Source organism: Gasterosteus aculeatus, chromosome 15 (assembly GCF_964276395.1).
Source record: "Gasterosteus aculeatus chromosome 15, fGasAcu3.hap1.1, whole genome shotgun sequence".
In the NCBI taxonomy this organism is placed as follows: Eukaryota; Metazoa; Chordata; class Actinopteri; order Perciformes; family Gasterosteidae; genus Gasterosteus; species Gasterosteus aculeatus.
Genome location: NC_135703.1, coordinates 4,499,827 through 4,511,321, shown reverse-complemented (window position 1 = coordinate 4,511,321; position 11,495 = coordinate 4,499,827). Strand labels below are relative to the sequence as shown.

The following is an 11,495-nucleotide window of genomic DNA, read 5'->3' as shown; positions in this document are numbered from 1 at the left end:
GTCTCTTTCGTGTGCATTTTTGCGAAACACATGCTCTGTTTGCACTGTGTCACACGTCCCTGTAGACCGAGACAGCACAAGGAGCAGGAAAGGCAGACCTTGTGTAAGGGGGGGGAGAAATAACAAGACAGTGTCAGTGTTGATGATGGCGTCGGTGTGGAAGAAGAAAAACGACTTCTCCCTGTTGGCCCTTGATGTGATGTGAGTTGTTGTGGGTTATCCAAGGCGACCCTAGATAAGGAGCCGGAGGAATCTGGAGAACGGCGCGTGAGCGTGCAGGACCGGGGACAAATATTCAAAGTCCTGCAAGACAAGACAGGGAGGCACTGAGATACCCGGCATGGTGCTCTGTGGGAAAAAAACAAAACAGCTTCTCACTTACTGTTTCTCTCTTGCTCTCCCCTCTCTCTCTCTCTCTCTCTCTCTCTCTCTCTCCCATAACTCTCCATCTGTTGGCGTAAACGCTCCGCTGTAGCTGGAGCGGTCCGGGATCCGGACTCCAGTCCCGTGTTTTCCCTCCAGCCGTGCTCTTGGAACCAGCAGCGCATCAGATGCCCGTTCCTCCTCTCCTCTCCTCCTCTCCCTCTCTCGCTGCACGCTCCTCCGCTCTGCTGCAGTGGATGGTGCTCGCCGTGCGCTCGCAACTCGTCTCGGCGGAGGACATCTGAGGCGTCTCACTGTGCTTTCCCCCCTCCACCCCCACCAAGCCCCTTGTTCCTCTTGCCGTCGTCAGAGGGTCTGGATGAGGGTTAAGTCATAGGGGAGAGAAAGAGTGAGAGAGAGAGGTGGGGAGGGGGGTTAGGGGGGGGGGGGGGGGGGGGGGGGGGGGGTGAGCAGGAGAAGAGCCGGGCAAGTGTTTGATCCAACAACCTCTCGCACACATGACTGTGTGGCGTTCTTCTGTCTCCGGGTGACAGAGAAGCTCGCGCCCTCAGACACCTCCTGCTGTTAGACTCTGTGCCAGGTGAGTTTTCTTTTGATTCTGCGTTTGACGTGTTGCGTCGTTTATCCCTGAGGTGGGGGGGTAGACATGTTCTAAGGAGGGGGGGGGTGGTGGTATCTTTTGGAAGAAGTTGTGCGTAAACAGGTCCAATGGTCACCGTATGGCAGAGAGTGTGTGACTGTGTGCGGATCTGTGCTTCCTAATAGACCACTTGGGCTCGCTAAGCTTCCATCGTGTTTGCCAAAGACGTCGGCAACACATTTGGACTTGCTGCAGCAACTTGCAATGGTTTTCTTTCTAAATGCCGAGGTAGGATTTACCGTATGTCATTTTGACGTTGCACACTCTGTCATCCGAAATCCGATTGTGTGTCAGTTGTTGGGGAGCGTTTGTAGTGCTTCTATTAGTGTGTTTCTTTTTTGGGGAGGGGGTTAAAACAAAGTGCATCAATATATTTGTTTTCACGAGGGAAACCCTGTAAACGCACTGAGTGCAGTGCAGTACAGATGATAAGACAGAGATTATAGGACGGCACACTGCACTCTCTGTGTGTGTGTGTGTGTGTGTGTGTGCGTGTGTGAGCGCATATATGCGACTGTGTGGGCGGATGCATGCGTCTAATGTTAACTCTTACGCAGGGTTGAGCTCCAAGTGTGCGGCTCGTGCTTTGTTTTCTGAATGAACTGATTTTAGTGCGTGGGAGAAAGGGCATGTGTGCCTGCACGCGGGTTTGCACTGTCTGTGTGTCTGTGTGTGTGTGTGTGTGTGTGAGTGTGTGTGTGTGTGTGTCTGTGTGCGTGCATCTCCCTTTCAACGCCGCCAACTGCCTCTCAGCCCTCTGCTGTGACGTCGGCGCGGCAGCACACACTTACTTTTGGGAAACACTCGTCTCCAGCGCGGCGTCCTCTCCTGCAGGCCCCGGCTGGCGTCAGGTGACCTGGTGACGACTCACTACCTGGGTTCCCAAGTTTAGTTTTTTTTTTTACAGCACGCGGAGCCACCGCAGCCCGAGAGAGGAGATGCTCTGGACGTCCACGTCCGCTGCTGCACTGCAGAGAGACCCTCCTCCACCAAAGCTGTGTGGAGGGGCTCCTCCTGCATCAGCCTCTGTTGTTTGAACAGATGCTTGTGGTTCAAAGCAACCTGCGGCCGTCCGTGTGTCGGACGTCTTGTTATTACCGCCGTGACTTGAGCGACCGCCTCACCAGTGATGAGCGGGATCTCCAGTTCTTTAGCGACGGACATCTTCAGAACGTAACGGTAACGAATCCCCCAGAGGTTTCCTGCGTTTTATCCGTCCGTCCCGAGGGGGGGGTTCGCCTTACAGTGCTTCTCAATGCATGCCTCCTGCACGGTGCACCATTTAACTGCATCATACATGCAGCCAAAGGGAAACCCTGATTCAAAGGCAAAGCAATCGTCTCTTTGAGATCCCGGCCGCGTCGAAGCGTACTATGTCACGTAGCTGTGCATCCTCCCACTTAATGCAAATGCTTATTCGGCCACCTTCATGTTAGCATGCATATACCGTATATAGGCAAGACTTACCAATGGCGTTAGTGAAATACAATCAAGGGGGCTAGAGGCAAAGCACCAAGTGCCGTGAATTTCAATCCATGTTCCTCAGCATCGGCCCTGATTAATTCAAACGCAAGCCGGGGATGCCGGCATCGCCTTCACGCGCATGACTGAGCACTTTGCAGTTGGGCCATTTGCCGAAGGATCAGGACTAATTCCTGCACTTTTCAGGGCCCTGTCCGTTTGTTGTACGAGCTCAGCGCTGATCAGTCGTAATGGAGCATTGAACTTCAATCTGGGCATACGGTATAAGTTAAACCCGGCCGACAATGACAGGGTTTAGATTGTCGCGTCACACACCTGCTGTGTTGGGTTTGCGTCTCTCAGCAGCATGACGGCGAATCAAGGTTGAAGCCAGAGTGAGACAGATACAGCTGTTGTCCCTTTTGAAAATGATCCTGTCACACTTCACTTTCAAGCAAGATAAATGGCTCCTGAGTGGCTGCTGAGTTTGATCGCACAAAACAGCGTGCCTAAAATGATTAACATGGGCTGCGTGTGTGTGTCCGCGTGTCACGTTTAGTTTCCCTTGAGGCCTGGGTGCATGAAAGCCGTGACCACACAACATGGTGGTTGCGTTTCTGCCCGCGTGCTTCTAACGGAATCGGTGGATCCTCACGAGCGGCGAATTAACGTACGCACATCAGCGATCGGAAACCCCCCCCCCGACGGAGACGAGTTGTGAGCGCAGGCAGCGTGGGACAAAGGACGTCAACAGTCATTGACGTTCACACACTGAAGCTGGCGAACAACGAAAACAGCCCGCCAGCCCCAAACAAATCTGGAAGGAAACAAGCCAATCAACCCTGTGCTCCTTGACACGTGGCTGTGAGACCGCGCACGGAATTCTGCCGCCAGCACATCGCGGTGCCACTACACGCTTTTACATGAACGAAGAGTATAACAGAAAAATCCATGATGTGACATGGAGCAATTAATTAGATTTGTGCAGGCGGCCCGGGAGTTACACATCTTCAAGCGAGTAAAAGGAAAACTGGGCTTCCGTAAAAGATTACTGTTCTTTTTGAGAACCCAGGTCGGATACGCCAACGAATCATGTTTGCAGAGCAACTATTTCATGGTCCGCGGACCACTCGTGTTGATTTGAACAGTTTAAGAAAACACGCCGTTGCCATCCGAGAGGGACCACCTAGCGGAACGCCAGGGACGTGTCTCTGAAGAACGGCAGCAGACGGTGCAGGGAGAGGCTCCGCCGCGACGCGGCCTCCAGAGAACCTCGTCGCAGAGCACTGTGTCCGAGCGCAATGGAGTGGGGAACGAGCTGGAAAATGGCTGACAGCTTAGTTTGGACGAGTTTAATTTGTCATGGATCGCTGTTTCAGCCGCTGAAGTGGATTAAAGGTAGAGGAAAGCATTTATTTAGAGACGGGGGTGGGTGAGGCGGGTTGGGGGGGGTGGCGCTACACCTTCGCGGGATGGAATCAAAGCTGTTGTGGGACGGCGGGCCTGGCTTTTCGAATCTAGTCAGGCGCTCCGGAGCGGGACATTGGTCGGCCCACCATGATCCGCCTGGTGGTGCGAGATGTGTCAGCTTGTAACGAGTGTGCGTTGGTGTGTGTTTGTGTGAGGCGTGAACAGCTTTAGGTGCACAATCGCTCTGCTGGGATGCACACACACACACACACACACACCCGAGCTGACATGTGGGACGCCTCAGTCGGCTCTTTGGATCATACCTCTCTCCCGGTGTGGAGGATCTTGAACTGAACCCCGGTAAAAACCGAGAGAAGAAAGCTCTCCATTGTCAGCATCCCTCTGATCTCCCGCTCTCGTGCCGCTTTCTCCCTCTTTCTCCCTACTTCACCCTTTGTTTTGTTTACCCCCCCTCGCTCACCGGCTGTGAACGGGTTGCACAGCAGCCTGAGACCGGCGGCAGAGCTCAGCCTCTGAGCCACAGGTGAAGCATTAAAGCCAAAAGTCTCCTCACTCCACTGGGACCGAATCCCGCCTTCCACGCTCAGGCTCTCTTCCCTTAAGTCACACCTGAGTGAGCTTCAGCTCCACCAGCAGTTTGCTGACACACCTTCATGCCATCCATCTGGCACACTGCCCGGTGCTGTTGTGTATTTGGCGTGTGTGTATGTGTGGAATTGCATTTTTTTTCTGCAATATGGTTGCGTAAAATAGGTTTAAGGAAAGACTGTGAATTGAATTGGATTACAGCCATGAGTTGTTTAACATCTTGGTTTTCACTAAAATCACTACTTTGTTAAGGTTAGTGGACCCTTTTCTCATTAAATGTTTATTGGAAATCAACGTTTTATTGACCCGTTTTCTTTGGGGGTTCACCAAAACGCCGCTCTACTTCTTGTTGGTCCAGAGACTGATGATAACTGTGACTTGCTGACGCGACTTCTCCTGTCAAAAACGGTCTTGATATTTCAGAATTTCCGCTCTGTTTGAGCCTGGACAACTTTTTGGGGTCGGTCATTACTGAAAACTTATATATAATATATAACCACATTCTTGTTCTAGTGGAGATCCCAAAGTGTCCTAAAAGATCATTGATATTTCCATTTGATGGAATTATGTTGCCGAACACACATCTCGGTCGCTGGAAACAAAGGGGGAAAACTAGAGTTTAAAAGTTTTTTAAAACACGATTGTTTACGAGCACAAGCTCACAAGTCTCCATAATAAATGCTATGCACTGATAGTAAAGTGATACCCAGTACGTTGAATGTGAACAAATGTGCATGTTGTTTTTTAATTTACCTAATCCAAACAACACACAACGGTAATTTATTTGCTACGGTTTCGAATCCCGTGTTTGTTTGCCACCGCGTCGCAGGGCCCTGCTCCCTTAGTTGCCATGGAGACACCATTAGGCAGTGGTGCTGCACCGATTCTTGTATTTTTTATTTTTCATGTATTCCTTTGCATAACCCCACGCCAAACTGTGCTGTTTGTCGGCGACCTCGCCCGTGCCAAATGCAAAGAGTGGGCGGATAGATGGGTGCATGCGTATGTTTGTGTGCCCGAGAGCGAGTGGGAGAGGCAAGAAGAAAGAGATGAAAACAAGGTGGGAGGGATGGAGAGAATGAATGAAAAGAGAGAGGGGCAAGGATGACAAGGAGTGGAAGGAATGATGGAGACGAGAGGGAAACACACACACACACACACACACACAGGTAGATCACACACTGCTATACAATGGACACGGATGACTACATTACGTACTTTCAGGGCGAGCGTGTGGGCGGAGGGATGCCGCAACGGTGCAGCTCATTATCGCGCCGTCAGATTGATCCCTGCAAGCGACGCTCAGGGGCTTCTCGCTGCATTACCTCGAGCCAATTCCCACAGCACGACGCCACATTCATTATTATTATTATTATTATCATCACACATGTGGGGGGTTTAGTAATGATGATATTTTTTAGATTGCTGAAAAGTGCACAGACAAAAAGGCGATGTATGTTAAACAGGACAAATTAGTGACTCAGCATGAATCATTCATTTAAAAAATAATAATGAACTTACCAGTTGTATAACTTTCTGCATCAGATGGCGTGTACGGGCTAAAAACATGAAAATGAAGGTGAATCACCCCTTTTGCCTGCCGGATGCTCAGGGAGCTACGATATCAGCACTTTAACCAGACCTCCAGGTGTCAACATGTACGCACACGCGGAAATGCTCCGGGACTCTCATCGGTTGCGTTGTTGCTCTCGGTCAGCAGGTGTCACAATTGGGCACAGTTCATTTCTAATTTCCATTAAAATGCTGTAAATGCATTACTAATGGCACATTGGGTTTTCAAGGCACTTTGGTTTGAGTCGGAGGCGCTGCGGAGTAGCTCTAAATAGAATGACTTCTAACTGAACACAGTTGAAAATATACAGATGTGGAAATCCTGCCTCCGTCCGGTCCTTCCAAATAGCAATTCCATCAAGGGTGCAAATTGATGCAACGATTGCCTTACATGCCAGTCTGAGGTTTTTGTCAGACTTTTCAATCCATCGCCTTAGCTTTGAAATGTGCAGCCCTCTCCATCATATCTCGGACTCCTGCCTCCTTACGGAGACGCTTAGATCTTCGACGGATAGTCGTGACCTCCGACGTGCCGCGGACCCCACTGTGCTCCCTCCAGGCGAGTAGCCAAGGGAGGACGGTCAGAGAAGAGACTGCACAGGCCCGGAGAAAATACCATAGGATTGAACCTTCAATAGTAATAGTTTATTGAGTAACAGCAACTTTTGAAAAAAGCAGACAAACATTTACGAGTTAAAGATAACGACAAGAAAGATTTTAGCGACTGATTCGGATCCAGCGTCTTTCATCGGGGGTGATAACCGTCTTTGGGAGGGAGACTTGTCTGTATTCATCGGTTCATGGACACAAGCTTGTCAGTGTGCAGATTTTAAAGCCAACTATGAATAAAAAATAAGATTTACTGCACGACGGCCGGGAGGCAAGCAGGAGGAACTTTTGCATCCGTCCTCTTTGCTCTGTGCTCACTGTCTGTCTCGCTCGCCCACATCGGCGTCCTGAAAACTCTCTTTCCCTTTTTACCTTTTCTGCAGTATGAGCACAGGCAAAGTTAGATCTCGCCTTGGACGTCCTCAACGAATGCAGTGTGAATGTACTGCTGCGACTTCTTTTAGAAAGCCTCTCTCTCCCTCTGCCCGGTTTCAGGTTTAATCACAGGGACGGGTTCATGTACAGAGAGCGTGCAGTTTTGAAAGCGCCGGGCAGCAAACCACACAAACGAACCAATCGGCATCCGCTAAATGGTGTTAATGTATTCTCTCAGTGCCTGCCTTAAAAAGCCGGTGCAACGGAGACCATCTGAGGACCGTTCGCTCGCTAATGAGAACAGGTTCTGTGGTTCTACGATGTGTTTTAACACTTTATGTTTTGGGCAATTACTCTTTGAAAGTAAAAGTTTTTCGTTACCAAAGTCTTCCTGCTTGCCCCACACTCCTAATGGGCGGACTGGCAGCCGCTGACATTTTATATATAGTGAGTTATATTAGAGGAATCTCCTTCTTCAGAGTGAGAATTATGTTCCCCGGATTTCTACATTTTTAGGCTGATGATGTCATAAAATAGGCCATTTATTTTTTTTGCATCATTCATTTGGAATACTTCCCAAAACACATTAGGGCTGTTGATAAAAAGCCAGCATCGACTGCTTACGTAAACTCTGCTGCGGTCCCAGTAGCCGGCCGAGGCCGAGCCCGATGCACTGACCCGTTCCAAAAATAGAGTGGTGTTTCACATGATACCGCTCTAGTGTGGTGAGGTTAAAGGCCTGCAGGCGATCTGCATTGTCCACTAGCCGTCTTTGTTTACATCAGTTTAACATTATTAAACCCTTTTATTCTTTTTGTAGCTCGGAAAGTAACGCGTTAAGCATCCAAGTTGTGTGTGATGTTGCTACAACAACAGATTACCGCCGATGACTGAGAGTTAAATAACGGCTTGGCAGAGAGACTGGGCCTGGTTGGCTCGGCGTGGCGTGTTCATTCGTACGCTGTCTAAGCTGCCAAAGCTAAGTCAGTGGCAGACTACATTCAGGAATCACTGGATTTGGTTCGGTTTGGGACTTTCTGGGGCTAATCTACCCGTGTAGCCTGTGAGTCGTAGGCTGGTCTCTCATGAGACAACGATGAAGGAGCTGGTCCAAAGCAAATTACTCTTTTCAATTGGTAATGTGCCATCTTGTGTGAGTAGTTGATGGCAGCTTTCAACTAACTTTTCCGACCTTGTTAATTGGTCGGATCGTGTTAAAGGTCTGCGCTTTGCACGTTGCAGTGTAGGTCCCAGGAGCCCGGAGAAAAGCCTCTCACACTTTGTCCCCGTGGGAGACACACGTCATTTTGCATGCTCAACAGCCTCCTGCTTGTCATTTGTAGCTAGCCAAATTGCTATTTGCTTGCAGTTGGCAAAATCCTAGCCGGTGCCTTTGCCGCACTCAAAACACACGTAATGGGAGTCATTTGCAGAGCTTTCCATCCAGGACCCTGGAAATTATTTGGTGAAATGTAACTGTGACAAATTACAGATGCAGTCGGCATCGTTTTTCAACTGCAGCAGAAAGTACAGCAGATGCAAACAGTTGCGTAACCCCCCCCCCCCCCCCCCCCCCCCAAAAAAGCCCACTGTGTTCATCTTAGTGTGCAGCTTGTTATAGTTGACTTTTGTTTAGAGCCGAAGACTCAGATGACTCCACTTGTTTTCAACCTTTTTTTAGAGGAGGTCTTTGATATCGGGCAACGCAGAGATCGAGTGTTGTTGAAGATTCTTTTCTCTGAAGTGACCAAATACTTCAGCCGTGAGCTACAGTGGCTACACATGAGTCACTTCGCTGCCATCTTCTTGTATTGCTCACCGCGTTGCACAGTCAGTCATCACGAGAATGCAATTACACCCACGCCCCCACAGCGCCTATTAATAGCCTCAGATAAATCATCAATGTGACAATGTCGGCGACACACTGCCAGATTGTAATCCAACGACTGTGGCGCGAACGTGGTCCCAAACGAAAGCCGTCCAACAATTTCTGACACGGGAATCGCTACAATGCCACGGAGATAAAAACTATATATGTCACTGTAAATCACACTGACAGTGGGAACTGTGCTTTTTAAACACACGGACGCCTCAACAAGTGAGCCGTCAACACACTAATTCATGCTTTCACCCCGCGGGCTCAGTGGAAACGCGACACCTCCGCCGTGGACTGCGGTGCCGATCCGACATCCTTCATCTCCAGGTCCAACGGTGCGGATGGGCCACGCGCGACCCGCCCCCGCCCCCTCCCCCTCCTCCTCCTCTTCCTCGCAGCTGACCCGTGGCAGGGCGAGCCAGAGACCCGCTGCCAGCTAAGATGCCAGGTCATGAGGCCAGGTGGTGCCGCTGCGATGCCCGCTGAGCAGCACATGTCTGGCGTTAACACCTGCAGAGAGTCATTAATCATTGTTCCAGTACAATATGACCGGGCCTTAACTGTGCTGCACAGGACACGGCCGGTAGATCGCTCAGAAAGGCTTGTGACTGCTTGTCAGTTTGCATGTCGCTGCTGTGACACTGCTGCTGTGCAGCTCTTAGGTGGGAAGCTTCTGTTTCTACCAGGGGTAGAAATACTCGACCAGATCCAATTTGTGGCTTTCATGTGATAAGCGATAAGCATTCACTCATCTGAGAAATGAATATCCATCTCTGAGGTTTGTTTAATAACGCTGATTGCTGCTCTGAAGATCTCAAATCCTCAAAGACGACTTTTAACCAAGTGGATGAAAAAGGTTCAGCTGATAAAGTTAAAGAGGTGTATTACGTTGCTGTAACAATTACATTATGACACCTCTGAAGAGACATCTTAGTGAAAAGTGGGGTTTCACAACTCTTTCAAAAGCACGATTACATCAGATTTTTAGGGTTTTAACTAAGTGTGATCTTTTTTTGGGGGGGGGGGGGCGTTCACCTGATGTACCCATGTAAAAAAATGCTAAAGTATTAAACTTGGGAATGAACGGTTAAACAACAACAATGAGGGCAAGATCCTGCATTTGAGTTTGAAAGTTGAAATCGGAAGCTCACCTCTATATCACGCCACCCTGAACGTCGGCCTCCCCACACATGGAAGATCAACTGGGGACAAATCGGGCAGATCCCAGTCCCCGTCTTAGAGACGGAGACAACTCTCCATCTGCCTGCCAAACAGGGGACAATGGGGATCGTCTCGTCAGCTTCCACAACGTTCTGAACAGATGCACAGTACAGATGGGCTTTTCTCCGTGAGCCGGCATACGACGCGAGCTCTCAACGGCTCCAATGGGCTCTTAGAAAAGAGCATTTAGCGCCTGCTGCATCTTTTCTATAATACTCAGGCATTGTTTTGGAACCTGTTAAAATGATAATGGTCACCTGCTTCACACTAGATAATGAAGAGTTTGCGAGTGAATAGAAGCCAATTCGACCAATACAGACCTTTTGTGAGTTTGTGATTGCATCACCAGCATGTCCTTTTGCATTGTTGATCTGCCGTTTAGGCACTTACCACCGAAGGGCTGGGCATCATTCCAGGTGCCGCGTTTGGCCCCCCATTTATTAACTCTTGTGTGCTTGTGACCGGCCTGCAGGGTCTTGTGTTTTTACTTTAGGGATCTGGGATTTAATAGCAGACCAGTGAAAACCCACACACCATCATCCCCGCCTCATTTGCACCACAGGTTCCAATGCGCGCATTATTTACACCCACAACAAAACCGTTTTTATTGTATTATTCATGTGTAAGTCGTCTAGTCGGGTGCACTGGTAAACACCATTAAATTATTATAATAGAAACATCCTTGATCAGAATGCTGGATTTGTTCACACCCATAAAAATGCAATGATTCTCGATGGCTACACACACACACACACACACACACACACACAGAAACTGTTCATCCAATCCTGCCGTCGCCGTGGTGGCTCCTGCCGGGCTGATCCAAGGCCTTTAAGCCATTACAGTGTTGATTGGAATCATATTTTGTTGGCCAGATGCTGATCGACACAAAAAACTCCCAGGCAAGTTCCCCCATATGGGAGAGTTGATGTGCGCGTCATCGATTAAATCACCCCGGGCCACCGACCGCCAGTGGAGGATGATGGCTTTTATTTACAGAGCGTAAATCACCAGCATTTGTGGGTAAAATTCAAATGAGGTCTAAGCGCAGCGCTCTCGTCCACCGAGTGTTGGGTCGGGTGGAGATGTTCCCTACAGCTACGTCACTGTGATTCGCACGTCGACGCAGAGGTTTCTTCGTTAATCGGACGATAGTCCCAATGTGTCGCTGCGTGTTTTTTGTTTTTTTTCCGTGACCAGCCCAGTCGTGACTCGACTTTTGATCCTTGGTAAATTCAAGACTGAGTTCCAGCTGTTTATTGTCGGCGGGCAGCCATCAATCTCTCTCTGCTGTCTCCAAAGGGACGACTGACTAATGGAGATGAGACCCAACATTCT

At 49.5% G+C, this 11,495-nt stretch overlaps 1 protein-coding gene across 3 annotated transcripts in view; it reads left to right on the top strand.

The window, feature by feature from the left end:
• Nucleotides 1-468: 468 nt before the first annotated feature.
• The window catches only part of dlgap2a (discs, large (Drosophila) homolog-associated protein 2a), a 77,114-nt gene continuing 66,087 nt past the window's right edge, over nucleotides 469-11,495 (top strand). For 2 of the 3 annotated variants that reach the window (XM_078089497.1, XM_078089495.1), the window contains exon 1: nucleotides 825-964. The gene's annotated coding sequence lies outside the window, so the exon portion shown is untranslated. Of the gene's footprint in view, nucleotides 965-11,495 lie in introns of all 3 variants that reach the window. The other variant, XM_078089496.1, reaches the window with a different exon arrangement.